General features: G+C 36.8%; 2 long non-coding RNA genes across 2 annotated transcripts in view; one reads left to right on the forward strand and one right to left on the reverse strand.

The window, feature by feature from the left end:
* Positions 1–14,293, forward strand: part of LOC107834713 (uncharacterized) — a 16,340-nt gene extending 2,047 nt beyond the window's left edge. Inside the window, exons 2-3 of the long non-coding RNA XR_001660523.1 lie at positions 13,276–13,280; positions 14,211–14,293. This is a non-coding gene — a long non-coding RNA (uncharacterized LOC107834713). The remainder of the gene's footprint in view (positions 1–13,275; positions 13,281–14,210) is intronic.
* LOC103131203 (uncharacterized) lies at positions 420–9,600 on the reverse strand. Its single transcript, XR_475337.2, has 3 exons — positions 9,474–9,600; positions 5,065–5,106; positions 420–2,412 (listed from the first exon to the last, which is right to left on the reverse strand). It is a non-coding gene; the product is annotated as an uncharacterized LOC103131203 (long non-coding RNA).
* Positions 14,294–15,055: the final 762 nt, after the last annotated feature.

Raw genomic sequence — 15,055 nt, forward strand, 5'->3', positions numbered from 1 at the left:
TGCACTATTTTAGAAAAACAGGAAACTCTGATATTATTGATGAATATTGTGATGAAAATATTGAATGATTAACATTTCCCTCACTTTTCTCTTTCTTTTCCATTATCATCAGGTTTTCACCTCCATTTCTAAGCTTTATCATCTCTGTCACCAAATATTGGAATAAAAGGTACAGCAGGTCTTTCCATCTGAAATAAGTTAGTAATAAATTATGTGATTACTGGATAATTTAATTATCAGGGCCATGCAGAGACCTTTGGAAAGGCTCAAAGTTAAAAACGGGCACATTGAACAAGATCTTAAAACACCGTACAACAACATAACAACCCACATTAATCAAGAATTTAATAGGATCCTAGTATATCATTGCCATCATACAGGGACAACGTAAAGCAAATGTAGTTTATTTTCCCCAACAGGTTTAATGTTTCTGTTTCTGCTGCTGACAGTCCTGGAGGCTGATCTGATCTGAGACTGAAGCTGTTAAACAGACCAGAGGAGAGAAGGTCAAAGCTTATTGTCATGTTTTGTGTGGTGACGGTGGTGAGGCAGAAATGCTTAGGACCCAAGGTTGCAGTGATGAATGTTATTAATGATGAAAAATGGTTCCAAAACACTGGTAGCAACAGGTTCAACGAATGGACAGGAACATGCGACTTGTGCTACGACACTACAAACGAACAGCAACACAAGACAAGGACCCGACAAGGCGCACAGGTGGGTTTAAATGCACAGGGAGGGTATGGAATGAGACACACTTGGGAACAATCAAGGGGAAAACAGGACAAACATGGAGACTCGCTAGACACAGAAATCTCAAATAAGCACACAGAAAAACTCAAATCCCAACAGTTGTGAAGTTATGAAATAAGCAAATTTTCTGCTATTTTACTGATTAAGCCTTAATAATATCTGACTGTTTAACCTCTAGAACAACTTGGCTGCAAACTGATTTATAGATCAAAAAAGCTCAAAGGGGTTAACTATATAATTTTTTGATGTTAGCACCTCTGAGATCTAGAATCATAAGACTGAGATATCAAGGCAAAGAAAACTCAGTAGCTGCTGGTAGGGGCCATTCAGGGCCCCTAAAGACATTCAGAGATGGTTGAATTGTAACACAGACCAAAGATCTAAACCTGTAGCATTCATTTGACAATGTTATTACATTTTATTTAATACATTCATCTGAGAAAAAAATTATACATTTGATTTAATTGGGAAGTTTACTTTGTAAAAGTTTAAAGAATCATCTTGATAGTTTGATTGCTCTGTTACCATGGCTACAGTATGGCGTAATCTTTGTGTTTGAGCTCATTTGTTCACAAATGCATCACAGCAAATAACCAATAATCAGTGATTGATTTTAAACTCGGCCAATAAACCTGGTCTCCCTCTCACATTCACCTTATTTATATTTAAACATGTTAGCGATGCTGAGGATCTTAGTAGGAGGGGATTTAGGTGGGGTCTTATTACCAGTCCAAGGTAATAAGGCTCCTTATTACCTTGGACTGCTGCTGCGACGTGCATCTCTGAATCTACCTGGAATCCCCTGGTGGCCTCTATATCCGTCCGCCGATGCTTTTGGGACATTTTGATTCATTTAATTGTGGCATGTTTGGCTTTATGCTGCGGTTCTAATTATTGCTACAGTATTTTCTCTGATGTTTATGTGATATGTTGTGAACTCTAAATGGGCTTCACAACATATCACCACCAGGTGGCTTCACCACCTGCTGACTGTTCACTCTGCTTCTCCTTACCATTTCTACCAGGTGGGTTAAAGCCACTGCTGACGGGACGGGATATTCTTGCCCATAATTTGATAGTTAGAGGCACAGATCTGCCCCTCCTTCTTACCATGGAACCGATGTCTGAACAGCATGGAGGAACTGAGAGTCATTATTAGACTGAGGGCAGCCAGACTAGTTTATTTTAATAAATTATTATATTTAGCTAAACTTTATTGCTGAGGGGCACAAGCAGGCCTTCTGACAGACAGATTTAAAAAATAAATAAAAATAAAATATTGGGGAAAAAAAAAAACTCAAAAAGGGCACGACCCCATCCCCCACACCCTTCTCTGGTCGTGCTTGTTAATTAGTGTATATAGTAAATATTCCTGAAGTATCAGAGCTGCTGGCCTGTTCTTCACTTCGGTTCCATTTAGTTTCCATCTGAGTTCAGTTTTTACCTTCAGGTTTCACAGAAACTCACAATGTTTCCACCAGAGCTTCACTGAACAGGAAGCATGAAAACAATAAAGACACTGAGGCTGAGCTTCATCACATGGCAGCAACACAGGCTGTGATTGGTCAGTTTGTTCCTTTATGATGGTTCATTTCTGCTTCTGATCGTTTACCTAAATCCACTTCCTGCTGGACTTCCTGCTGCTGCGCCATCTTTCATCTGGAAAATATGAAGGATTCATTATATTTCAGGCTTTATTTCATAATTTATTTACTTTGCTCTCAGAAAGTTGGAATGGAAACTAAAAATGCCAGATTAGAGCTGGAAAATACTTGTTTAAAACACACAAACCCCACCAGAAAAACATATGCAACTATGGAAGCTATGTTGGTATGCAAACTGACTATATAAAAGAAAATCATTTATTAATATTAACAATTTGTCACATTTTACTTCATAAGGGACAATGTCCCTGTCAGTCATTCTAGAATCTGATTTCCTTTAGGTTTTAAAGCCAGAACAACAGAAAACTATTCTGGCTTTAAATCAGATTACTCCTGGATTGCAAGGTGGCAAAATTTCTTTATTCAGTGTTGAATTTTGGTCCAAATATTCAATTTTAGGTTCAGGGAAATAATAAGTAAAATCAACATTAGGGATATTGTGGTGGTGCCAGGGTAAAGCAGAATCCATGCATGGAGGCCTTCGTCCTCGATGTGGACGTCACAGTTTCGAGCCCTGGCCTGATGACCTTTGCTGCATGTCTTCCCCTTCTTTCATTACCTACTTTCCTGTCTAACCACTCAAATGAAAGCCACCTGGGCAAAAAGAAGAAAAAGCTAAAAAGAAAAGTCAACATTAACGCATAGGAAAAAAATCATCTTATTCCAATTAGGAAAAATCAACATGAAGCCAAGTTTCCCTGATTCAGATCAATTCTTCATCTAAAGCCAGAAGCTCAGTCTGAGGTCAGCAGGGGATGACGGAGCTTATGACCCCCAGTAATCTGATCCAATAAATAAAATCACATCATTTTGAATAACAAAAATGTCTTGCAAAGATTCAAACTGTTAACATGCCTTGAATTGGAAAAAAAGATTAAAGGTAAAGAAATACAAGCAACTTGTTGATTTTCTTTATTTTTCTTCAATTTTCAGCAAAATTGTTGTAAAAACTTGGTATCTCCAGTTTTCTCCAGCAAATCTGCAGTTTGCTGGAAAAAAAGCAGCAAAAAGACAAAATTTTCACTGACAGAAAATAGAAAACCTCATCTTGTCTTTCTTATCACCTGTGCCGATCTCAAGAGTTTTTAAAGGTGCAGAATTAATAATAAATGTATTATTGCACTTAATCACAAAACTGCGATTAATTGTTTTGTTTTTGTAAAAAAAAAAAAGGAATATTATACAATTATTTGAACTTTAAATTCAATTTCTGTCCTTTTTTAAACTTTTACTGGTAAAATAACAAGATGAGTTATTTTTTAACCCATCAAGTTAAAATATTTTTACTCTACAAATTGTTTCATAGTTAAGATTAATTTAAAGACTAAACTGTTTATTGTAGAACAAATGATCGATACAAAATATTTCATTATATTTTGAGAGACCGTTGAGAATAATTTCTTTCAAAGTTGAATGAAGGGCTTCAAAAATGGCAGGGAAAAGAAAAAGGTTAATAAAATAATGAAAATATTTGGAGAGTTAATATCAATTCCTTGCCTGTTTTCACATTTCATGTATATTATTCTAGTCATTTACTGGGAAATTACAGTTATTTTCTTTTGTTTAAAGAATTTTTAATTATTGCAGGAAAAAGTAGATAAGATAATTTATTGGTCTCCCTTAGGTGAAATTTGTCTAGGAAGTACGGGAAAGGCTGTAGTACAACAGTAACAATAAAAACAGTACTTCAAAATACATACAATAGATCCTCTACATGCTACTCCTGATCATCACTGGGCCTCCTACTACTCAGTTCAGGCCCTGCTGGTCGGCCATTTATCAGACTGCTGGAGACTTGGTTAGGGACAGGGTACAAATGAATGTTTCAGACGGTTATATTTACACAGAGAAACCCTAAACCTTCTCCCTGAATTCATGAGAACATTTTCTAATGTGAGCACATGTGACATGTCAGACAAGATGTTCTCATGTTTTGTCATGGACCCCTAAATTCCTGGAGGTGATCCACCAGGTTCTGATGTCATTATATTGTTGTTCCTCCAGAGGGCGCTGTTGCTTCTTCACAGCTTGATCAGCTTTCAACAACTGAACCACCTGCAGCCTGGACTGAAGTGAAGATTGATGAATAATTTGATTGAAAACCTGAAAACTGTTCATCAGTTTCTTTCAACTTCACAATTGACATGACGCCGGCTCCGCCCCCATGCTGACATAGAGCAATCCTCCCCCAATCATTCCAGGGCACTTGTCAGCAACTGACCAATCAGCATTCCAAGTACAGCACTCCGACAATATTGACAGTATCTATCATAAAAAACACATTGTAGTCAGAAAGGTGACGCGTTGCATGAGGAAGCATTGAAGCGCTACTGAATGGTTGCCATGGAGATCTGAGGTTATCGCAAACATGTTTTCATGAAGAAATGACTCCTCATGAACATGGAATTATAACAAGATATATAAAGCTCAAATCTAAACAACTGATGGTGATATACACACCAAATGAAGGCTGTTCACTTTTTAAATGATCAAACCTTTGTTTTTGAATTTTTGGGAATTTTTTCTGTTTGACTTTCTGCATTGAGTTATTGTTCTTGTGTCATCTATCCTGAATTAGATCAAAAAGCAAAAAATTGTAAAGAGAAAAATGTTTCTCCCAAAAGGAAGGAAGAAGATAGAAAATTACCTGAAACAACAGTATTTTGTCAGGTTGCAGAGAAGATCAGACCTGTCGACAACAAACAAAGGTTTAAGAACTACTGAGTTTTCAGTCAGAAATGATCACACCACCTGGTTGAAGTACCAGTCTCCATATGCAAGTCAACAAAGGTGAAACAAACATTTAAGCAAATGCTGAATTTATATGATGTCCATGTAGTGCATCTTTCTAACTTTTGCTTTGTTTGTTTTCCAGCAGAGAGGAAACACCTGATTGACAACATGCGAGTCTCAATTTCAACCTGTGACTGGGAAGACTACAACCATCCTGAGCAAAGTCTGAACTCAGTGACTTGTGACTCTCAACCCAGAACAAGAATCCTTTTATCACCGGTTTTTCTTCTACAACAGTTTATCTCTTAACATGCTGTTTTTCTTTGTTTTGTTTTTTTTCCAGATCTGAGTAATACCGTGAGGAAACTGGACAGAAAATATAATCAGTTCTTTTTTTAACTAAATTTTTAAATAGAAATTGTTTCGTTAAGTGGATTACTCGTAATCTGTACTTTTGTTTAATTTGAATTTATTTATTTTTAACTTTTAATTTTAAATAATATGACTTATTATTTAATAATAATAATAAGTGATAATAAGTCATTTCTGAGGAATTCAGAGTTTAGTTATTATTTCATGTTGTTGGCGACCTGCTCAGATTTTCTACCTATTTACAATTGAAATTTTCTGAAATTTTGAAATTTTCAAAATAATTTTCTGCCTAGTTCAATTGTAAACAGAAAAAGGAACATTACAATACAGAAGAAAATAAATCTAAGTAGTGAAAAACTTAAACTACAGTGAGATAAGGCAGGAGAAAACTACAAAACTACAGAATGTTATTTACTGATAAAAGACAGTAACAGGACAACATGTCCTGGATTTAATTGGGTTAAAAGCTATTTGGTAATTTTAGCGCTGGTAAAATACTGAAACAAAAAAAAAACATGCAAAAGATTTTAAAATTAATGAAAAAAAGTCTTATATTTCTTACTTTATTTCTAATCAAAAAATAATAATACTACAGGGGTAAATTTGTCTCAATATTATTCAAACAAACAATAACTAATCTCAATTTTAAGAGATTGTGGTCAAAACTTTTGGAATTATAATACATTTCTTTTTGTAATGGAATACTTTATTTTGTAAAAAGAAATAGTCTAAAACAGTTTTTTAATTCAAATCACTAATTTTTGTCAAGATATTCCTTTATTAATTCCGCAGCAGGAAAATTTGCATAATTACAGCAGTTCAGAGGACAGAACAGAATCCAATATAAAAAATATAACCTATATATAAAACAAATACAAGCGAATATAGAAATACTTAAACAGTACAGTAAAAAATAAGTGTATACTGTATACTGCTAAAAGTAAGGATTGTTGCCATGGTTATTGTTTCCCATGGTGGTAGTCTTCCTGGTATTTATAATGATTATTTTTTTTCCCAAAATCTCTCTCTTTCTTACTGTTTATTCAATGTCAGATGCTGTTTTTATTTTGTTTTTAATTATGTAAAGCACCTTAAAATGCCTTGCTGCTGAAATGTGCTATACAAATAAAATTTGATTGATTGATTTACATTAAAATGTATTTATGGAAGGTGACCTGCGACAGACTGGCGACCTGCCAGGGTGTACTCCGCCTCTCGCTCTGAATGTTAGCTGGAGATAGGCACCAGCACCCCTCCCGACCCCACTAAGGGACAAGGGTGTAAAGAAAATGGATGGATAGGTGGGAGGTCACAGGCGGACCAGCAGCTGCTGTTTACATCAAATTGTGATTTATAAAGGAAAGGTCCTCATAATTCAGTGAAAACTTCTCTTTTTAACATCAATCTAAACATAAGCATCACAAGAGGAGCAGAACAGCAACTGCTGCCATGGTAACACAGCAGCAAGACAGCATCACCTGCTAACAGAAGCATGACTTCACACCAGAACCTCAGAGAATACTTTAAGGCTTTTCCACTAAAGCGCCTCCAACCGGTCCGCCTCGGCCAGATTAATTTTCCATGAGCAGATCTGGCCCGACTTTTTCTCAGGTTCTAGTACCTACTTCAGGGTTAGAATCAGGATATGGTTCTATCCCTGATCAGGATACGGCACCAAAACCATTTGGCTCATCATTTACGTCACTGACTACTCCAAAACAGCTTAAAGTTTAGCTGCGGACATGACCTGAGTGAAATTGGCCCCCCCACCTTCTTCAAATCAGACAACATTGGTGTCAAACATTTGTGCTACGTCTGTGCTGGTTTGTACAGCAAACATTTTCATTTGTGCTGCTTTGGCTTTGAAGACATTTATGAAAGGTTAAAGGTCAAAAGGTTAACCGGCCCCCCACTTTTATGAAATCAAACAAAATTGGTGTCAAACGTTTGTGCTACGTCTGTGCAGCAAACATTTTCATTTGTGCTGCTATAATTGTAAAGATATTAAGAAAAATGTTCTCTAGAGGTCATCAAAGGTAACCCCGCTCCCGCTCACATTTAAATTTATTGATTTATTTACAGAAACTCAGCTCAGCTAAGTTGGTGATTGTTTGTGTTTAAAAGTGGGGAGACTGGTTGACCTTTTGACTTTTAACCTTTCATAAATATCTTCAAAGCCAAAGCAGCACAAACGGAAATTTTTGGAGGTACAAACCAGCACAGACATAGTCGAGTTGATTGACACCCATTTTGTCTGATTTGTAGAAGGTGGGGGGATGGTTGACCTTTTGACCTTTAACCTTTCATAAATATCTTCAAAGCCAAAGTGGCACAAATAAACATTTTTGCTGCACAAACCAGCACAAACACAACACCAACGTTTGACACCAATTTTGTCTGATTTGAAGAACATGGGGGGCCAACTTCACTCAGGTGAGGACATGCTGTCTGCTATCAGAGAGCTGCTCAATATGGAGGAGTTTAATTATGTGTTTAATCAGGAGCAGTTGTAGGAACACATGCAGTAACTTTTGCAGCAGGATGACGGTGAATTAGCTGCGCTGCTGGAGGCTAGAAGAAACAGTGCAGCTGTGGTCAACTTTCTGATGTAGTTTTGCATCCACAGTGTGAAACACCAGAACTATGTAATATTAACTTGCGATGTGAATTTAATTTTTCATTTGGATTAAAAAATATTAATAATAAAGTTTATGCAGGTGATTGGTTTGACTGCATTGTCAAAAGGCTGCACATTTTAAAAAAGCAAAGTGCCAGAATGTAATTACATATATAGGGAAATGATGAGCTGAACTGAATTGTTATCATTATGTTTGGGGCTGCAATGAATTTCTACAAATTACAATGAAATATCTGGGTTTATTTGAGTCCATCAGAACCAGAACATTGAGGTTCTCAAATACTTAGTGTCGCTGCAAATGTCAGCGTAGAGTTGATCACAGCTGCTGCTGTTCACACATCTTGTGTATTGTGGTTGAGCTGTTTCATGCTCGGTTAAACAGAACACATAATGGAAAAGTTCACCGAAAAGTTCACTGGTGTAGAACCGCACATTAACCAGTTAGTGCTCAACTTGCCAGTGGACCAGTTAACCCAGAACCAGCTGCACTTCAGCAGGTCCATTAAAACCTTCAGTTTGTATCCGAGAGGCTGAAGCTGCTGCAAAGTTCTGACCGCATTTCCTTAAAGCTGAAAACAACTTAATAAAAATTTAAACATGTCAAAGCAGGAGCAAAATGTTCCCAAGAGACATCCCTCTATTGCTGTGTTGTTTCTGCTTGCAGGTCTAATTAGAAATTTGGATTTTTCTAATTCCAGAAACAATAAGACACAAATGAAGCCTTTTCATGTTCCACATCCTGAGCCACTCAATTGTTTTACAATTTGGATTAAAATGCATTTTTCTATATTTTATCTAAATATTTCATCTATCAATTCCCCCAAAAAACCTTTTGTACATTGAATTTATTATATAGCATCATGAATAAAAGATTGAACTTGGTTAATAAAATCATAATCAGTTTGTCTGATTTCAGTTTGATCATCTGAAACATTTAAGAATTTTAAAACAAAGTGTAGAACAAGAGCAGCAACATAATATCTAACAGTCTCATGACCTCAGACATAAAGAACTACAAACATGTCTACTCTTGTTCTGACTCTGTTCACTGACAACAAGAAGTTTTATGGTTCAGTTGGAACAGAAACCTCCACAGCAACCTTTGTTTTGACAGACATCAGAGTAACTTTGTTCACCACAGAAACTGAAACAATCAAAATAAACACATTTATTGCTGCTGACACCAAACGATGTAAACAGCTGCAGCAGGGACAGGAAGTTACTCTGGAATAAAAACCTGTCAGAGAATCAAACAGATCTGACTTTTGTCTCTTACTACAGAGAAAAACTCAATGAGTAAAAAGTGATTTTACCTTCAACTCTGAGAGACTTGAAGTAATTCACTTGTTCTTCAGAGCTTCTCTTCTCCTCCTGCTGTCGGTAAAGAAGGAAGCTTCTCCTTTCCCCAGTTACAGGAGACCACTTTTCTCTGATAAGAACCTTGATGCAGCAAAACAGGAAGTGGCGGAGACAGACCAGATGTCAGGCCTTTCCTTATTTGGAAATTATGCTGATGCATTCCAGAACTGGACCACACCCAGCGACCAAGGCGCTCAAACTTCTACAAATTCCACAAGTTTGAATTCAGGTAGGTTTTTCATCTGATTTTTTTAAAAACAAGCTTTAAGTGAATTTCAAACTCAGAATCACTGGACCCAAAGCACAGACTCAATCCATTGTGTCAACCAAGCACCCAGCAACCACGGCCCTCGAAGTTCTACTGATACCATAAGGTCGGGTTCATGTGAAATTTTAAAACAAAGTCATGAGCAGGTTTCAAATCCCTGAACTTCAGACACACAGCATTGTGACAAACAAGATTCTGACAATTCAGGCGTTCGAACTTCTACAAATACCACAAAACCTGCCGAAAGCAGAACTTGACATAAAACAAAGGACAAATAAAAAGTACAATCTTGTCAAGTGAAGAACAAAATGTGAAGTGATGAAGTGAAATCTAGAATACATTTTTCCAAAACTTCTTAGTTCTTGTTGTAAAGGTGAACATTTTGACTAGTAAATGTTGGATTCTTTTCCTGCGGAGAGGCGTCATCTCAGATTGGACCTCTGGTTTCTTTTTTCTAGGACAAGTCCTCTTTTGAAGATCAAAACATTTAGGTGTTTTATTGGCACCTTTTATTAGTTATGATTATAGGATTGTGTGCTCTGCTCAGCTGGTTATGCTCCTCTCTCCACAGAGGAATACTGAAGCGCTGACAGAGTGACCATCAGATTCTTGGTCACTTTCCTGACTATGGCCCTTCTTTCCCTGATTGTTCAGTTCAGATGGACAGCACCTTAATGCTAGCGAGGACGCTCCAACAATGCTCCCCAACGTCAGAAGAAAACTTAAACCCCGGTCAGTTCATCCACCCACAGCCCAGAAGATAGCCAACAGCCAGCAAAGACATCTGCTGCCCAATCTATTACAAACTCATATCCAAAATAACTATATTTCTTGATGAACAGTTACCGACAAGTTAGTTTTGTATAATTTCAAGTGGACTAAGATATTTGCTCTGGAAACTAGACAAATACTTGGTAAGACTTTATGTTTTACAGTATAGTTGCATTAGTAATAGTAATTACAAAAAAACTGCATGATTTTACAATAAAACAAGAGATGGAGTAAAACTGAAATTGAGAGGTATTTTTCTCAAACCTTCATAAAAGAACCACAGACAATGTATATGAATTTTATGGCCAAGCTTTTGCAAAAGGACAAGACTCAGCAAACTGCTCCTCTAAGCCGTTCACTGAGCGTTCTAAAGACCCTTGGTTACAGCTTGTTTTTTATTATCAAGCAACAAAGAGGGAGGATCGATAAGAAAAGACAGCAGAGACAAAATATTACTGCACACAAGCAGTTCCTAAGACAGGGAGTATTCCGGTTGGTAAGGAGGCACCTGTGGAAACATAATTCAAGGTCTGGGAAACACACAGTTAACTGTTTCACATGAAGACGAACAGGCAGATGTGACCTCCAGGTAGGTTCATACACACAGAAGGAAGAGAACACTTTAAACTGAAAATCACAATAATGTGATTTTCAGTTTTAACTGAATGTTAATTCAGTTGATTAACATTCAGTTAATCAACTGAATGTTGATTAACTATTAAAATTAGACTGAATATGAACTAAAGTAATAACAGAATGATAATACATGACATCTAAAGAATAGTTCGCTGTGATTATTTGAATATTATATTGAAGGTGAAAAAGACAGTACTGTATTTCGAGCTTAAGTGTAGCTCTACTGTTTACCACTTTGGATACAGAAAATGTAACTGGAAACTCTTTAAATGAGAGGGCGTTATTAAAAGCATGAAATATCTACGGTTGTATGTCTTAAAATGGCAGGTGATCGTTTCAGTTCACCATAGTGGCAGAATGTGGATAAATTGTTGCATGGTTTTGTTTTGTATTTTTCAGTTGTGTTGAAATGTATTTTGTTTTTTTATTGTTCTTTAAGGTCATTTTGATCATTTATCCTCAATGGTTTAACCTTTCTGGTGTTTTGAGAGCATAACAGTTCTTACTGTTTTGTGATTGTCAGATTAATACATCTGTTTTGCTTTCAAATAACGCAATACAATTATATTGGACATCTTGATATAATGTCGGTGATTAATTTCTTTACAGGGTGTCATTTCTCTCCTCCTCAGTTTGTCTGCAGTAGAGGAATTTTCCCATGAGGCCCACAGATTGAGAGGAAGCATTCTGAAATAGTTATTGCTGTGATGCAGTGATCCATTGGCAAAGTTTTATTGGCACCTTCCTGCTGTTACAATGCAGTTTGCACGTCTGGGGTTTGGAACGCAGAATGGTAATCGCAGAATGTACACTGATTAGATGCCTCAATGACCTCAAGCAAACAAGGCTAGGTGATGATTTTGGTTCTTTAATTGACAGATCACTTAGCTAAATTATGTTGTGTTCACACAAAATTAAATCATTTCTTTAGGTTAACATGTGACAAAATCTGCTGTCAGAGTTTTTTGGTTCTGATCAGCAGGAAACCAGAACCCGACCAGAACCACAGCCCCATGAAGCCAGCAGCTTGGTTCTGAAAGAGAACTGGGCCGAGTTCTGGTTCCTCCAGAGAGAGGAAAACAAGAAGAAGTGAAAACTCACCTGATCCACACTCTGCTCTGCTGCTACATGGAGTCTGAATCGGTTCTGATCCAAACCTAACTAGAGCTGACTCACCTGAGGCTCCGCCCGCTTCCAGGTGACATTAAAAACCGAGAGCTGACTCAGGTGAAGGTTTCTATATTTCTATATTTCAAAAAACAGAAACTGTTTAGAAAACTATAGTTTTGTTTCTTTAGGTCTTACTGCCCTCTCGTGGTGAAATATCATAGCTGCAGATATTCTTCATATTAAATGTTCAACCAGATTATTTGTTTATCTTTATTTGTTCTAATTTTCATTTTATAAAGTAACAAAAATCAGCTTAATTAATGTTAAATCAAAGTCACTACAGGATTTGTATGTGAAAATAAAACTAAACACATTTCAATAAAAATCCTCCAAAAAAATTAACTGTGTAATTTTGAGAAAGTATAATAATAATAATACTAATCATACTAATACTACTACTACTAATAATAATAATAATAATAATAGAGCCAACAAAACCTGTTTTTTTATTTATTTATTTGCTGCTTTCCAATAAAAGTTTATTGTTTCAGACAGGAAACAACAAAAGTAAAATTTACTATTTCATATGAAAGCCAACAAAAGAAATTGAAGCGTTTCTATCGCTCTTAATGTGAAAGTACTCACCAGAAGTGAATGTAGTATGTAAATGCTATAACTTTATCAAGTAGTTATACTTGATATAACTATATCAAGTAGTTATACTTGATATAACTACTTGATAAAGTAGTTATCCACTAGTGGGCAAAACCACTCTGCTCTGATATTAATAAAAGTTCAATTCGCGGCTCCGCAAAGGAGTAAGTTTTTCTTTAACATTTTGAATTCTAACTGTGTAACTGAGTCTTGGTCTGTGAAATGTTTGCTACCTTCTGGGTTTGTCCTTTGCAGCAGCCATCTTGGGCTTCTGCTAAAGAGGAGGCCCCTCAAACCCAGCACTTTTATGGGAAGAGCTGCAGTTTGATTGGCCAGGATAAAAAGAGAAGGCGGGGTTTAACTGCTGGATGTAAGGGCTGTCATTTTGAAAGCTGCTTTGGTGCAAGTGATTCAATAAATAAGCTTTGTTAGCCGAACAGCCAAAGTTTGACTGAATTCTTCTTTCCCAGTGACGTGCAGAGCCTCACCTGTAATCGTGGAAAAATATCTAATAATAAAATCATTTATAAAGATATTTTGACCCTGTGGTTTGTACTACAAAGTACCTATTTTTCATTTAACCAAAAATTATGTTCTTTTTCTTCAAAGTTGCTGAATTTTCGCATTTTCCCGTTCAAATGCTTGGAAGCGAAGCCAGTGAGGCAGCAGCGAGCTGAGCCTCACCTGGGATTGTGCAACCTCTCACTAACTGCACCGGTTGCCACTCTATGAGATCATGCTCCTCCTGTCTGTATGCCGGCAATAAAATGGTTAAAAATATTTAATGTATGAACTGATTTTCCACACATTATGCATTTAATGTACTGTGTTTTTATTGTCACCAACTGTGTGTGTAACGTGTTTCGTGTGCTGACGTGTGATCATAACGGCAGAGAACAAATTCGAGGTGAGGCAAGCAGTTCTAATGCCTCATCGCAGGGGGCGCTCATGAACCCAGACATTGTGACTCCACAACTGCAGAGTAAGAGACGATAACATCGAGCTAGCAATACAGTAGCTGCGCTGATACAGAGAGCGAGAAAGACGTGGTTTTGAGTTGTACTTTAACGGTTTCTCCCTTTGCCGTTAAGCACAGCACGAAATTAATAATATCTACATGTCTAAGTTTGTTTGAGATCACGGAATTATTCTGCGGTGGCGCGGCCATGGATGGCATGTACAGGAATAGCCTTTTTGCCCTCCAGCATTGTATACATGCTCAAAATTTCCTTATGTAAACAATAACATGCAGGGGGTCTCGATTTGTAAATCCGATTAAAATTAAGTCGGTGCCTCACCAGCTATGAACCTCACCGCAGGTCACTGTTCTTTCCACACCTCTCAGTGTAACAGTCATGTTCTTTAATGAATTATCAGACACAAAGCTCTGTTGTTCCGTTATTTTTTGTTTTCTTTTTCTCTCCAGAGAAGCTCCACCTGCCAGAAAGCTGCAGGTCAATAACTTGATGCAACCTGCTGGGTTTCCTTAGATAGAAACAGTAAATACACTAAATCACATTTTCAAATGAATATTTATTGATGTTTTCATTGAACAAACAGTGGAGAAAATAGTAAAACTAACAAACCCAATAATACAGATAGGGTTTTTTTGAGGGGTGTGGGGGGGTTAAAATCATTAAAGAAAAACATTGTAATTTCTATACTAAGAGATTTATTACTATAAATGATAATACAATAAATCTCCAGCCCTAATTCTCGAGTATATCTTTAACTTGGAGGAAAATGTTTTTCCAAACATCACAACTAAAATGCATGTTTTTAAGCATCTGCTTAAAAACAACTTTCAGAGTCTTTCAGTTCCTCCTGTGTGGATCCCACAGCCATCACAACCTAAAGGTTTTCACCTTTGTGCATTCTCAGGAGTTTCTTAAAAAAAGACTTTAAAGTAGCTCTTTCCCCACAAACAGATAAGGTTGGTCTTCCATGTGGATCTTCATGTGTCTCTTTAAACTAGACTTCAAGGCGAGTCTTTTTCCACAAATATCACAACTAAAGGGTCGTTCACCTTTGTGGCTTTTCATGTGTCTCTTTAAACTAGACTTTACGTTAAATCTTTTTCCACATTCATCACAAGCA

This window comes from Poecilia formosa, unplaced genomic scaffold (genome assembly GCF_000485575.1).
Source record: "Poecilia formosa unplaced genomic scaffold, Poecilia_formosa-5.1.2 Scaffold729, whole genome shotgun sequence".
Classification (NCBI taxonomy): domain Eukaryota; kingdom Metazoa; phylum Chordata; class Actinopteri; order Cyprinodontiformes; family Poeciliidae; genus Poecilia; species Poecilia formosa.